General features: G+C 36.4%; 1 long non-coding RNA gene across 1 annotated transcript; it reads left to right on the top strand.

Moving 5' to 3' along the window:
- Positions 1–1,072: 1,072 nt before the first annotated feature.
- On the top strand, positions 1,073–14,121 carry LOC128128089 (uncharacterized). The gene is made up of 2 exons (XR_008225701.1): positions 1,073–1,824; positions 6,592–14,121. It is a non-coding gene; the product is annotated as an uncharacterized LOC128128089 (long non-coding RNA).
- The last annotated feature ends 481 nt before the right edge of the window (positions 14,122–14,602 follow it).

Raw genomic sequence — 14,602 nt, 5'->3', positions numbered from 1 at the left:
AATCTATGAAAACAGAATTTGAAATGACTGACATGGGACTATTGCATTACTTCTTGGGAATAGAGGTAAAGCAAGAGCAAAAGAGGATCTCAATTTCCCAACACAGGTATGCTAAGGAACTTCTTAAACGCTTCAACATGGTGGGTTCGTCACCTGTCTCTACACCAATGGAGTTTGGATCAAAATTCTCAAAAAATACTTCCGAAGATGATGTGAATCCTAGTCTATATAGGAGTATGGTAGGCAGCCTTATGTATTTAACTGCAACAAGACCCGACATCATGTTTTCTGTAAGTGTTATTAGTCGCTTCATGGAGAATCCCAAGAAAAGTCATTGGGAAGCTGGTAAGCATATATTGCGTTACATAAATGATACTCTCAATCATGGGCTTATCTATACTAGAACTGAGGATGCAAGTTTGAGAGGTTTTAGCGACAGTGATTATGGTGGGTGTATAGATGATAGTAAAAGCACCACAGGCTATGTTTTTAACCTTGGCTCTGGAGCCATATCATGGTAAACGAAAAAGCAAAATATAGTCGCCCTATCTTCTGCTGAGGCGGAGTACATTTCACTTTCAATGGCTGGCTGCCAAGCTTTGTGGCTCAGGGGTATTTTGGTCACACTGGGAAAATACCAAATCAATGCAACAAAGCTTTTCTGTGATAACAAATCTGCCATAGCTCTGTCAAAAAACCCCGTATTCCATGGTAAAAGTAAGCATATTCGAATTAAATATCACTTCATCCGTGAACTTGTTGCAAACAAAGATGTGGAAGTTTGTTTTTGTGGAACAAAGGATCAGTTGGCAGATGTATTTACCAAGGCTTTGCAAGTGGGTAACTTCAATCGTTTGAAGAAGAATCTTGGAGTATCTGAAATCTAGCTTAAGAGGGGAATGTTAGAATTAAGCTAGATACTTTGTAAATATTATCTAATTATAATTAGTTAGTTGGTAAAAGCCGTTATCAGTTATGTAACCGTCCTAATGAATGGACGTGATGGTTAGGGATGTATAAATATGTAAACTCTGTGAATTAATAAAGCAGTTAACATTTAGGTGTGATAAATCATCTTCTTCTTCTTCTTGTTTATCCATAATTTCTTCCAACACACCCCACCTACCATATAAATATCTTTTATTTCTCTCTACACCTAACCACCATTAGACAACCACAGAAACCACCGATATATAGTCGAAACCACCATACCGCCATCGTCGATCGTTGCTAGGAAACAATCAGAACACCGCCGCAACGACCGAAACACCGCCATAACGACCGGAAAGCTGCCGAAACACCGCCAAAACAACCGGAAAGCTGTTGAAACACCACTGAAACAACCGGAACACCGCATCTTCGCTTATCATCATATGCCTCCGCATCCCTCTGTTTGGGAGGAGAATAAAAGAACCGAAGGAGCGAATCACGGACTCCGCCACAGGTGGCATTTCGCTGCCTCCCATCTCACTAAAAAGTATGAGCTTGGCGGTGGCCACCAGTCAATTTCCGTGACAGAGTGGTTAAGAGTAAGATCTACTAAACAACAAAAAAAACGTAAGAGAAAGCACATGAGATCCGGGCTCTTTGAAGGTCGGAGATTTGAATGATTGAACTAGAAAAGAAGATCTAGCTCAGATAATGGTGGTGTCCGATTAATCGGCACCATTGTGTTGTTGCTGCAACATGGATTTGAGTCTTAGCCTTAGACGGAGAAGAAATATCCGCCGGAGGAAGCAGCCTTCGGAGATGAAGTTGCCGGAAGAGAAATCAGCTACTACGATGGAATTCTTGCCTCTACTTTTGCGTGTGAATTGAAATCAGGTTAAACTCTCCATTATGACTTTTATATATTGAAGTTAAGTTAGTTTTCTATTGGGCTAACTAAAGGACATAAGTTTTTGGGCTAATGCTAATACTAAAAAAACCATTACGTTGATAATATATGGTAATTCAGTAGCTAATTTTTATATAAAAAAAAAAAGTTTCCTTTATCGTAATCAATTATTTAAATAATAAAGGGATAATGACTTGAAAGGGTAACGAACTTTTGACTTTTGTCATATTTAGTCACTAAATTTTTTTTTCGTTATCTATTTGTCATTGAACTATTGAAACTGTTCACATTTTACCCTTATGACCGGCTGTTGCCGGTCATAAGGGTAAAATGTGAACAGTTTCAATAGTTCAATGGCAAATAGATAACGAAAAAAAGTTTAGTGACTAAATATAAACAAAATCGAAAGTTCGTTTCCCTCTAAAAAGTTCAATGACTAAATGTGAACAAACCTCCTCTTGTATTATGTTTTATCAAATTATTTATTTTTGTTAAATTGTAACAACATTTGTTGATGAAGAAATCTATGAAATAAAAAAAAACAAAACAAAACCCTGAAAATATATTAAAAAAAAAACAAAAAACCAAAACCAAAATAAAAAACCAATGGTTTTACATTTTCCAAAATAAAAAATCAAAATTTCCAATATGATTTTGGTTTTACAAAAAAATGAACCATTCTCACTGATGTGAATTATGACCATTGGTTTGGCATGCGAAATTTGTGACATCTCATGAATATGTAGTTACAACATCGTTTGAACTCGTAGTTCATAGTAAGGGGTTAGAGTATCATCGCATGAATACGTAGTTACAACATCGTCTGAACTCGTAATTCATCACCTACAGGTTATGGGCCTGGTGGTGTTTCCACTGGGTTGTCTAGAATAGTCCGTGGTCGCCATCTATACTCTGCTAGATGACTACATCGCCACATTGTTGGTTAAGGTTATGGTATCTCCTTTCATCCTACATCACATATTCATCGTCGTCTATTTACCTAATTAAAACCACCTTTCTATCATCACCTATCTCTCATCATTTTATTTCATCACACACCAACTATTTCATCTATCCATGTTTCATCCGCAATATATTTGTAGATATAAAATAAATATATCGTTTAAATATTTTAAAACATGTATAAAATCGTTCATCCAGCATAGACAGCAAGTATTCAAATAATATGCACACATAGCACGTAATTTATATAAAATACTTCATATCTATGTGTAAGATGAAAGTAACTATATATACCATAAAAACCCCATAAATGCTTCCTAACTTCGAACCCCAAGGTTTACTCTACTAAAGATTCATATTCTCGGCTCTCTGAACCTAGAAGGGTCCAGATCTATCACACCAAAAAGCTCAAGATAGCTCTTCCTCTCACTCTACACACTCAAGCTCGCTAGGGTTCTCACTTATGGGAATGGTAGTCGCAATTGAAGGCCATAAGTGCCTTTAAATATGGCTCGGGCCCAAAGATTTAGGGTTTCTGCCAACAGCGCGGACTCGTCGAGTCCATTCATTAATCCGAGTCATCAGTCGCGACCTTACTCGAAGAGTTGAGGCGTCAACTCGTCGAGTCTCTCTTCTTAACTCAAAAGAAAAATACTTAAATGATGATATCTGGAAATCCGGATGTTACATTTTGTTTTTTTATTTCATAGATTTCTTCATCAACAAATGTTGCTACAATTAAACAAAAATAAATAATTTTGCTAAAACATAATACAATAAGAAGTTTGTTCACATTTAGTCATTGAACTTTTTAGAGGGAAACGAACTTTCAATTTTGTTTACATTTAGTCACTAAACTTTTTTTCATTATCTATTTGCCACTAAACTATTGAAACTGTTCACATTTTACCCTTATGACCGGTAACAGCCAATCATAAGGGTAAAATGTGAACAGTTTCAATAGTTTAGTGGCAAATAGATAACGAAAAAAAGTTTAGTGACTAAATATGACAAAAGTCGAAAGTTCGTTACCCTTTCAAGTCATTATCCCAATAATAAAATACAAGATATTTGTCGATGCATATATATTTCCAGTTGAGGGGCATAATGAAAAAATTATTAGATACACCTAATATCTAATATTTTGATGATGTTAAATCATTTTTCACATCTTGAATCCATTAGTAATTTTAATTATTGGAATTATTTAAATATTAAGAGATAAATAAGATAAATAAAGTTATATAGATTAGAGTTTATTAGTTCACAAGAATGTATCCTCCTTAATAAATGAAGGTTTTTTTGCCATGTCAATATCTTATGAGTTTTGACACTTGTCATTTTGTGGTATTTTTTAATAAATGTTTTTTCTATTTGTCATTTTCTTATTTTTTTATCTTTTTTAATTAACACATCATATTTACACCTTAATTAATAATTGCCTTAATTGAAAATAACCAATAAATTACAATATTACAACTAATATAGTATTTAATATGCTTTCTTTTAAATTCAAATTTTAAATTTCAAATTTAAATAAATCTTTGTTTAAAACTTCACATTTTTTTTGTTTTATCCAACCCGTATAATATACGGGTCTCACAACTAGTTTTATGAATAGAAAACGATCGTTTTTAAAACACTTTATATTTATAAAAGATATACCATATGAATATAACTTTTTTTAGGATATATAATCAGTTGTGATTAAAATACACGTGAACAAGTACTAAATCGACAATATAAATCACATGTGATTAAATAAACATAGTCACATTTAATTAAATACACGAGGACAAATAAGAAATACATATTGCGAAAAAAAAATGTTGTCCATGTTAATCATATGTGATTAATTACATGAAAAAATTATTGAACCGAGAAAGTGAAAACAAATCTTATCAATATAAATTATATGTGATTAGATACATATAATCAAATTTTATTATATGTATCAAATCGCATATGATTTATGTGGACAAAATTCATTTTCGCATTTGCATTTCAATATTTTCTTTGTCTACTTTAATCATATGTGATTAAATACATTTAATTGCATGTGATTATTTATATTTAATCACATGATTAATATGAAAAAAACAAAAACATTAAACACATGTGATTAAATACATATAATCACGTGTGGGTTTAATCACATGTGATTATATGTATTTAATCATATGTGATTTATTTGGAAAAGATTTATTTTCATGTTCTTCATTCAGTAGTCTTTCTTGTTTATATAATCGCTTGTGATGATATTTATCTAGTCACATTTAATTTAATAATTTTTTTCATGTAATAATCACATTTAATTATATGTATCCATATAAATCATATGTGATTAGATACATATAATCACATATGATTTAAGAACAACTATTGAATCGAAAACACAAAAATGAATCTTATATACATAAATCATATGTGATTAAATACATGTAATCACACATTCACATGTGATTATTTGTATCTAATCACATATGATTTATTTGGACGATATTCATAATCTCTTTCTTGATTAAATAATTGTTGTCATGTATATATATTCACATTTGATTATATGTATCCAATCACATATGATTTTTGTGGAGAAGATTCATCATCACATTCTCGATTCTATAGTTGTTCATTATTAAATTTAATCATATGTGATTAAATAAATCTAGTGACATGTGATTATATACTACTTAATTAATTATAAAAAACTTATTCTTTTGAATATCCTTTTATGTCACATATGATTTAATCGCATGTGATTATATGTATTTAATCATATGTAATTATAAATTATATGTGATTAGATACATATAATCACATGTAATTCTATGTATAAAATCACATATGATTTATGAGGACAATATTCATTTTTGGTTTCCTGATTCAATAGTTGTTTTTCATTATTTAAACATATGATTTATATGAATAATAATTTTTTTGCGTTTTCGATTCAACATTTGTTCTCATGTATTTAATCACATATGATTATATGTATCAAATCATATATTATTTATGTGTGCACAATTTGTTTTTTTCTTCTTGATTCAAAGGTTGTTCTTTGTCCATATTAATTATATGTGATTAAATACATATAATCTTATGTAATTAAATACATGAGAAAATTATTGAATCGAAAAAAACGAAAATGAATATTGTCAATATAAATAATATGTGATTAGATACATATAATCACATGTGATTATATTTATTTAATCATATATGATTTATTTGATTAAATACATATAATCACATATGATTATGTGATTATAAGTATTTAAATAAACGAGAACAACTATTGAATCACATATGATTTATGTGGATAAGAATTATTATTGCGTTCTCAATTCAATAATTGTTCATTGTAACCTTTCATCATATTTGATTTAATACATCTAATCACATGTGATTATATGTATCTAATAATATATGATTTATATGGACAAGAAGAATTTTGTCTATATAAATCATATGTGATTAGATACATATAATTATATGTGATTATATAGATGAGAACAACCATTAAATAAAAAGCGCAAAAACAAATCTTTGTTCACATTAATCATACGTTTTAAATACATATAATAAGATATTATTAAATACATGAGAAAAACTATTGAATGGAAAACATGAAAACGAATCTTATTTATATAAATCATATGTGACTAGATACATATAATCACATGTGATTATATGTATTTAATTACATGTTATTTATGTGATTAAATACATATAATCACATATGATTTATGCCATTATATGCATTTAATCATATATGGTGTTGGTGGTTGTAGGTAGTGGGTGGTAGATATGAGTGGTGGTGCATGGTAGGTTATGGTGGTGGTGGAGGGTGGTAGGTAATTACAACAGGTTGTGGTTGTGGATGGTGATTGATGGGGGTCAAGGGTGATAGTTGGTTTGTGGTGGTGGGTGGTGGTTGTGGTGGTGATAGGTGGTGGTGGTGGTGAAGGGTGACGTGTGGATGTTAGGTGGTGGTTATGATGGGTGGTGGATGGGTTGGTGGTGGTGGTGTTGATGGGTGGGTTATGACGGGTGGTGGTGGCGTGTGGTGACGTTTGGTGTTGGTGGTAGTGGTAGGCGGTAGGTAGTGATGGTGGTAGGTGGTAATGATATGGTTGGGTGGTGGCGTGTAGTGGTGATGGTGGTGACGGGTACTGGTGATGGGTTGTGGTAGTGGGTAATTGTGGTGCGTAGGTGAGTGGTGGTTGGTGGGTGGTGGCGGGTGGTGGTTTTGGTGGTTAGTGGACGGTGGCAGGTGGCGGTTTTGGTGGGTGATGGGTGATGGTGGTGGTGACGGCGAATGGTGATGATGGGTGGTGGAGGCAGGTGATGATGATGGATAGTGGTGGGTGGGTGGTGGTTGGAGGTGGGGGTGGTGGTAATGCATGGATAGTTATGTTTCAGTTTGAGGATGGTGATGACTACTCGATGAGGTTCGGGTTCTAGTTCGAGTTTGGGTTCTGGTTCAGGCTCGGGTTTCGGTGCTAAGCCAATTGATGAGAGGTTGTGCAAGTTCATTTCGGACGATGGTACTCGTGGTATCTTGGATGCTACCATTATGTTGTTTGGTACCATAAAGGAGGGAATTATTGAGTTAATGGATAAGAGGCTCAGGTCCTTTTGATCCGAGATTGCAGCGGGTCAGATCGGAGCTTGAACTCTCTCATTTCGAGAGTTGAAGGCTTGTGGAGCTCGTGAGTTCTTTGGGGCTAAGGACCCCATCGATGGATTGCTGACATGGAGAATGATCAAATGACGAGCTTTTTCCCTAAGGAGGAAAAGGTAGGATTTGCATCCTGCCTACTGAGGGACAGAGCACATGACTGGTGGGAGGAGGTTACCCGAGCCGTAGTGACAGCGGCAGTGGCAGTGATGACTTGGGAGGATTTTGTTCAGAGATTCCAAAGGGAGTTTGCACCAGATATCGAGATGCAACAGCTGGTGAGGGAATTCTAGGACCTTCTATAGACAACTAAGACTATGGCGGAGATCACCACCAAGTTTAAAGAGATGGATCTATTGGTTCCGCAGTACGCTGTGGATGAGGAGATGAAGAAGACGAGGTATCATGACATGTTGAGAGATGACATCTGGGGGTTTGTGAGATTTTCGTCGTGCAAGACCCAAAATGATATGATTGAGAGGGCCCGTGAGTGGGAGATTGAGTTGGAGCTTAGGTCGATGCGCAAGCCATAGTAGGCACAGACTGTTGTGGGCCAGAGCAAGAAGCCCAAGGTTTCTGATTCATATAGCAAGATAATTTCAAATCAAATAATGCAAATAATTAGCTAATCATATCAACTAGCAAATATCTTAAAATTTTGACAATTATCTTTTAATTTGGATGAAGATAATCATTACCTTATCATAAAAAATGATTTTTATTAGTCAAAACAGTTTATGGTAATGATTCTAATCCAAAACTTGGCCATAAACCTGGAAATCTGCCCACTAAACAGTCACCACGTCATGGTAACTATGACCACGTCGTGGTCATAAGGCAGATTCCAAAAAAGAAACTATTTCCTTGCTTTGAACAATTACCAATGCAACAATATAACAGAAAACACCCTAGTCTCTGATACCACTGATGAGTTTTGAGCACTATAACATCCCTATGGTGCACATACAACCCTAATGCTCTGGATCTAATTTTTCTCTAATTATACATGCAATTTGATTTTTCCAAATCATGAAGCCTAACTAACATACAACTTTGATAATTGAAACAAAAAAACAAGTTGGATGATTACCTCTTTGTTGTAGCTTGTAGAACTTGTCCTTACAAGAGCTTAGCACCTCAAGTGTGATGCTTCAAATGTGTCACAAACACCAAGAACAATGGAGGACAATGAGAGAGAGCTTGGAGGCACCTAAATCGGCTAGCTTCTTCTTAGAATACTCATGTGTGCCGATTTTAGGGCTTTAGGGGTTACATATATAGTGTAGAATTACATGGGTCACTTGTAAACCCTAATCCATTCACTTAGGCTTTTGATCCAATAATTCATTTTGGACTAACACTTCGTGAGCTCTCATATAAGCTTAGTCTATTACTAATCAATCATGGATCATTAGCCCAAACTATATGTATCACTGATTTACATAATCAGTCCCCGTTAATTTAATTAGTCTCTTTTGATCACTAAATTAATTCCAAATTAATTCTTGATCAATGCCAATTAAATAATATGATTTCTCAATTAATATATTATACTTATAATATATTAATAAATCACAAATAACCTCTTTCTCAAATATCCATCCTATCAAATTGCTTCGGTGAAGGCAACCCAAATGGATCATGCTACTATCGAGTCAAGTACATACCAATTATAGTTATGAGCTTAGACATTTAATCCAACATGCTTTGCATGGTCCAACTCTCTGTTCAACTGCAAGGGCCGGGAGATATTTGTAACATGGTTGTTCTTGGTTTATGGCTTATACCATGGACACTCGGGTTGAGGAGACAACATAATTGAGTGAAGTGTCCATTATTCGGGATTTCCCTGATGTGTTTATTGGGGATTTACCAGGAGTGCCTCCTGAGAGGCAAGTAGAGTTTCAGATTGATCTGGTACCTTGTGTAGTCCCGATAGCCAAGACAACGTATCTTATGCTACCATCTGAGATGCAGGAGTTGTCTATGCAGCTTCTAGAGCTGCTAGACAAGGGTTTCATTCATCCGAGCAACTCTCTGTGGGGAGCATCAACCCTGTTTGTGAAGAAGAAAGATGGTTCACACAAGATGTGCATCGATTACCAGGAGTTGAATAAGCTAAGGGTGAGAACCGTTACCCACTTCTGAGGATTGACAACTTGTTTGATCAGCTTCTGGGTGCCTCTTCGTTTTAGAAGATAGATTTGTGATCTGGGTACCATCAGATGAGGGTAAGGAGTGATGATGTTCAAAAGAAGGCCTTCGGAACTCGCTATGGATATTACGAGTTTGTGGTGATGCCATTTGGGCTCACCAACACGCCAGCAATCTTCATGGAGCTCATGAACCGAGTTTGCAGACCGATGTTGGATCGATCTGTGATTGTATTCTTTGATGATATTCTGGTCTACTCCAAGACCAAGGAGCAGCATGAGGATCATCTACGAGATGTGTTGGAGACCCTGAGGAAGGAGAGGCTTTATGCCAAGTTCCCCAAGTGTGAGTTCTAGTTGCGCGAAGTGCAATTTTTGGGGCACAGCGTCAACTAGAATTGTATATTGGTCGACCCGGTCAAGATCGAGGTTGTGATGCGGTGGGAGGTTTCAAGCATGGTTGTCAAAATTGCAATCCTGATCGTAGGATCATACAATTCTACGATCCTAGGTATGAAAAATGATTCAGATCGTAAACAGATCGTATTTGGGGTAGGAACGTAAGATCGTAAGTAGGATCGTAGGATCGAGATCCAACCCGATCCTACCTTCGCTTGTTTTTTTTTGCGCATGAATATTTTTTTACCTCTTTATGTTTTTCACCATTTACCAATTTACCGTTTATCATTTTGTGTTATGACTTATGACTAATATTTCGAAGTTTTTATAACTTTTGAACGAAAAATTGAATGTTTGAAATATTTTTCACGATTAAAAATTATAAATTAAAATTATGTTTTACTTTGTAGGATCTTCAGATCCCGATCCCGATCTTACGATCTCGATCTTACAAACCCAAAAACGATCCTACATAGGATCCCGATCTTGACAACCTTGGTTCCGAGGACCGCATCTGAGATTTGGAGTTTCATAGGTCTCGCATGGTATTTTCGGAGTTTTATCCAGGATTTCTCCAAGATTGCAATGTCATTGACCCGCTTGATGAAAAAGAATTTGACCTTTCAGTGGGGGCATGGCCAACAGTTAGCTTTTGAGATCCTGAGGCAAAGATTGTGTGAGGCCCTAATTCTCACGCTCCCGGAGAGCTTGGATGATTTTGTAATTTATTGTGATGCCTTTATTTCGGGTTTGGAAGCGGTGCTTATGCAGATAAGTCACATGATTGCTTACATCTCGAGGCATCTGAAGCCTCATGAGGTGAACTACCTTATGCATGATTTGGAGTTAGGGGTCGTGGTTTTTGCCCTCAATATTTGGAGACACTATTTGTATGGGTTTCGATGCTCTATCTACACGAAACACAAAATTTTGAGGTATTTTATGGACTAGCCGAATCTGAATATGTGGTAGCGGAGATGCTTGGATGTCGGAAAGGATTATGATTGCGAGATCTCATACCATCCTGAGAAGGAAAATATGGTGGCCGATGCTTTGAGCTACAAGGTTGGGAGTTCATCTATCAGATATACCTGTTTGAGGATGATTGTCACTTTGCCTTTGATGGATTCAATCAAGAAGCCTCAGGTAGAGGGGTTGAAAAAAGAAAACTGGAAGACCGAGTAGATCAGAGGACGGGTTCCCTTATTTATCAGAGATAGCCAAGGGTTGTTAACTCGGTATAGTAGAGTCTGGGTTCCAACATTGGGTGGGGTGAGGCGGATGGTTTTAAAGGAGGTGCATAAGTTAAAGTTTGCTATCCACCCAAGAGCCACGAAGATGTACAAAGATCTTAGGTTGAGCAATTGGTGGCCCTGCATGAAGAGAGAAATAGCTTGGTTTGTGGAGTGGTGCTTGACTTGTAGGAAATTCAAGCCCGAGCATCAAAGACCCCATGAAAAGATACAACCTTTACCCATTCTCATGTAGAAGTGGGAAGAAATTACTATGGATTTCATCCCAAAATTGCGTAGGACGGCATGAAGTTTTGACTCCATCTGGTTCATTGTTGATAGGTTGACCAAGAGTACATAGTTCATACCGATTGCCGAGAGTATATCCGCAGAGAAGTTAGCGGACATCTAAGTTCGGGAGGTAGTAGTTCGGCACAGGGTGTTGGTATTGTTGATTTCCGATCAGGATGTTAGGTTCACCTCTTGATTTTGGAGGAAGTTCCATGTGAAGTTAGGTACTCAATGCACTTTAGTGCAACATACCACCCTCAGACCGATGGCCAGAGCGAGCGAACGATTTAGACGCTCGCAGATATGCTCTAGGATTATGTGTTGGATTTTGGAGGGAGTTGGGATACTTACCTTCCATTAGTTGATTTCTCCTACAACAACAGTTATCATGCCAGTATTGACTGACCACCATTTGATATGTTGTATGGAAGGAAGTGTAGGACTCCGGTTTGCTAGGGGGAGAGGTTGGGCATCGAGTCATGGGTAGTACAGAGGTTGTACTCAAGACTACATAGTTGATCCATAGATTACGGGTCGTGCAGAGTCGGTATAAGAGTTATGCAGATCGACAGCGTTCAGATCTCGAGTTTCAGGTGGGAGACTTGGTGCTTCTGAAGGTGTCACCTTGGAAAGGTGTCATCCGATTCAGGAAGTGAGGCAAGTTGAGCCCCAGATTCATTGGGCCTTTCAGGATCTCATCCCGGGTGGGCAAGGTCGCATATCGGTTGGATTTGCCAGATGAGATCAACCAGATTCATAACACCTTCCATGTGTTTTAGCTTCGGAAGTTTGTGGCCGATGAGTTTGCAGTTATTCCTCTGGATGAGATATAGTTTGATGATCATCTAATTATGTGGAGAGACCGATGAAGATTTTAGATCGAAATACGAAGGATCTATTCAACAAGGAAGTGTCATTGGTCAAGGTCCAATGGCAACATCAGAAAGATTCTAAATGGACGTGGGAGCCGGAGGCGGAGATGCGAGAGATGTTAGGTCATAAATCGTGGTTTATACTTTGCTTTTCATAAGATACTAGATTTCTCGGTCTAGGACTGAAAACACCATGTTTTGGTGTTGTTTGGGCCGAAATCACATGTGATTTCGGTTAGGTTTAATATTCTTTTGTTTGGGTTTTGGGTTGGGCCTTTGCTATTAGGTCTAAGTATAAATAGTGTCATTTGAGCCTTGTAATCAAAGGGGGACGTTTTGAGGGTTGCTATATGCTTAGAACGTGATTTGGAGAGAAAATAAAAGAGAACCAAGTGTAATCAAGAATCTTATGTACCTGACTATTCAATAATAGTGTGCATTGAAGATTAATCGTTGTGTTCTTATTCTATATCTCCTCTTCTCTAATTCACTTGATTGGGATTCCGCACCTTCAAGTGAATCTGATTGATACATCGTAGTATTTTGGGGTTTACAATTGGTATTAAAGCTTGGATCGATATCAATCGGGTCATTGCAAACAGTTTTTATTGGAGTTTCTTGGTGTTTTTGATTTATATTTTACGAATTTATGGTTGTTTGTTCTTCGTGTTCTTTATATTTTTTGAGTTTTTATCGAATTTGGTCTTAAAATTAAAAAAGTTTGTGTCTTTGGCAAGTTTTGAGTGATATTTGGTCAAAATCTACGAAATCTCGGAAGCCAGCCTTGTATTCGGTCATATCCTCGGAAATCTCAGCGACAGATTCGCTCTCGGATTAGGTCAGCAACAGTTTTCGGCGGCAGCAAGGGTTCTCAATGCGAGGGTTTTCGGAGCGAGGTTCTCGGCTTCGGAAGTTCTCGGTCTCGCTGTTTTCGGCTTCGCAGGTTCTCGATCGGACTTCTCAGCCTTGCAATTTCGGTCAGCAGTTCTCGGTCTGAGATTTTGCCCTCGCAACTTCGGCTGTAATTTCGGATTTTCAAGATTTTGGCTTGTTTTTGGTCCAAAAACCACGTTTTCGAATCTAAGGCCTCATATTTGGTCAAAAGGCCACATATTCGGTCAAATAACTTCGTTTTTGGTCTAGAAATTTTCGTTTTCGGTTTATAAATTTTTGTTTTCGATCAAGGTTATTTTTTTGGACAAAAAGTTTGATTTTCATGTTTGACTTTCAAATTTGACTTTTGACTTTCAATTTTGACTTGTAAGTTTGACTTTCAAGTTTGACTTTCGAGGTTTCAAGTCAAATGACATTTTTCTTGGCTTCATAATCAGATCTATTTTTGGTAAATTATTCTTTTTGGTGAATAATGAGTACTTCAATCACCAAGGTTAATGAAGCTTCATGCTCTCAGTCCTGTGTAGATAAAGTTAATAAATATCGTGAGCGTAATGAGTTATTAGTTAGAGAGGTTTTTGACCTTAAAAATGACATTTATGAAATTAGAAAAGTCAACAAACCTCTTAAAGAAAAACTAGATGCTCAAAACAAAGATTTAATTAGAATGAGGGAAGAATATAGCACCAAATGTGTCCATCACCGTTATGCCAAAGAGGAAATTGTCAAATTAACTGCTAAACTTGATGCATTAAAGGCTAAATTTAAGGATGTTGACTTTACTTTTAAGAAATTTGATGTGTCAAGTGAGAAAGTCGAGTCTATGATAGAGAAACAATTAAAGTGGAAAGACAACCAGAGTAAGGGTTTAGGGTATCATAATGTTCCACCTCCCTTCAATGATAACTATACCCTACCCCTTGATACCAATGAGGTAAAGACACATACTCAGTATGGCTAGCCCCCTGTACCAGCTTCATTTAAGACTGAACAATCCGGCCCAACTAAGAGTATTAAGGTGAGCGATACTAATGCTTCTACTTCGTGTGCAGGTAAAGTAGTGGAAGATGAGAACAAGGAGAACAAAAATAATTCTAGTTCTGTTAATTATGTTGATTGTCTAACCAATGTCTCTTTGAACTCTGAATATGTTGCTTCTAATTATGTTACTTCTAATAAACCTGTTGTTGGTAAATACAGGCCACCAAAACAAGCGAAATAGACTACTTGCTACTAGCGACAAGCAGAAACAACTTCTACGTGAAGAAACAAACATGTTT

This window comes from Lactuca sativa, chromosome 8 (genome assembly GCF_002870075.4).
Source record: "Lactuca sativa cultivar Salinas chromosome 8, Lsat_Salinas_v11, whole genome shotgun sequence".
NCBI classification, from domain to species: domain Eukaryota; kingdom Viridiplantae; phylum Streptophyta; class Magnoliopsida; order Asterales; family Asteraceae; genus Lactuca; species Lactuca sativa.
Note: the sequence above shows the minus strand (reverse complement) of the source record. Positions and strands in the feature narration are given on the sequence as shown.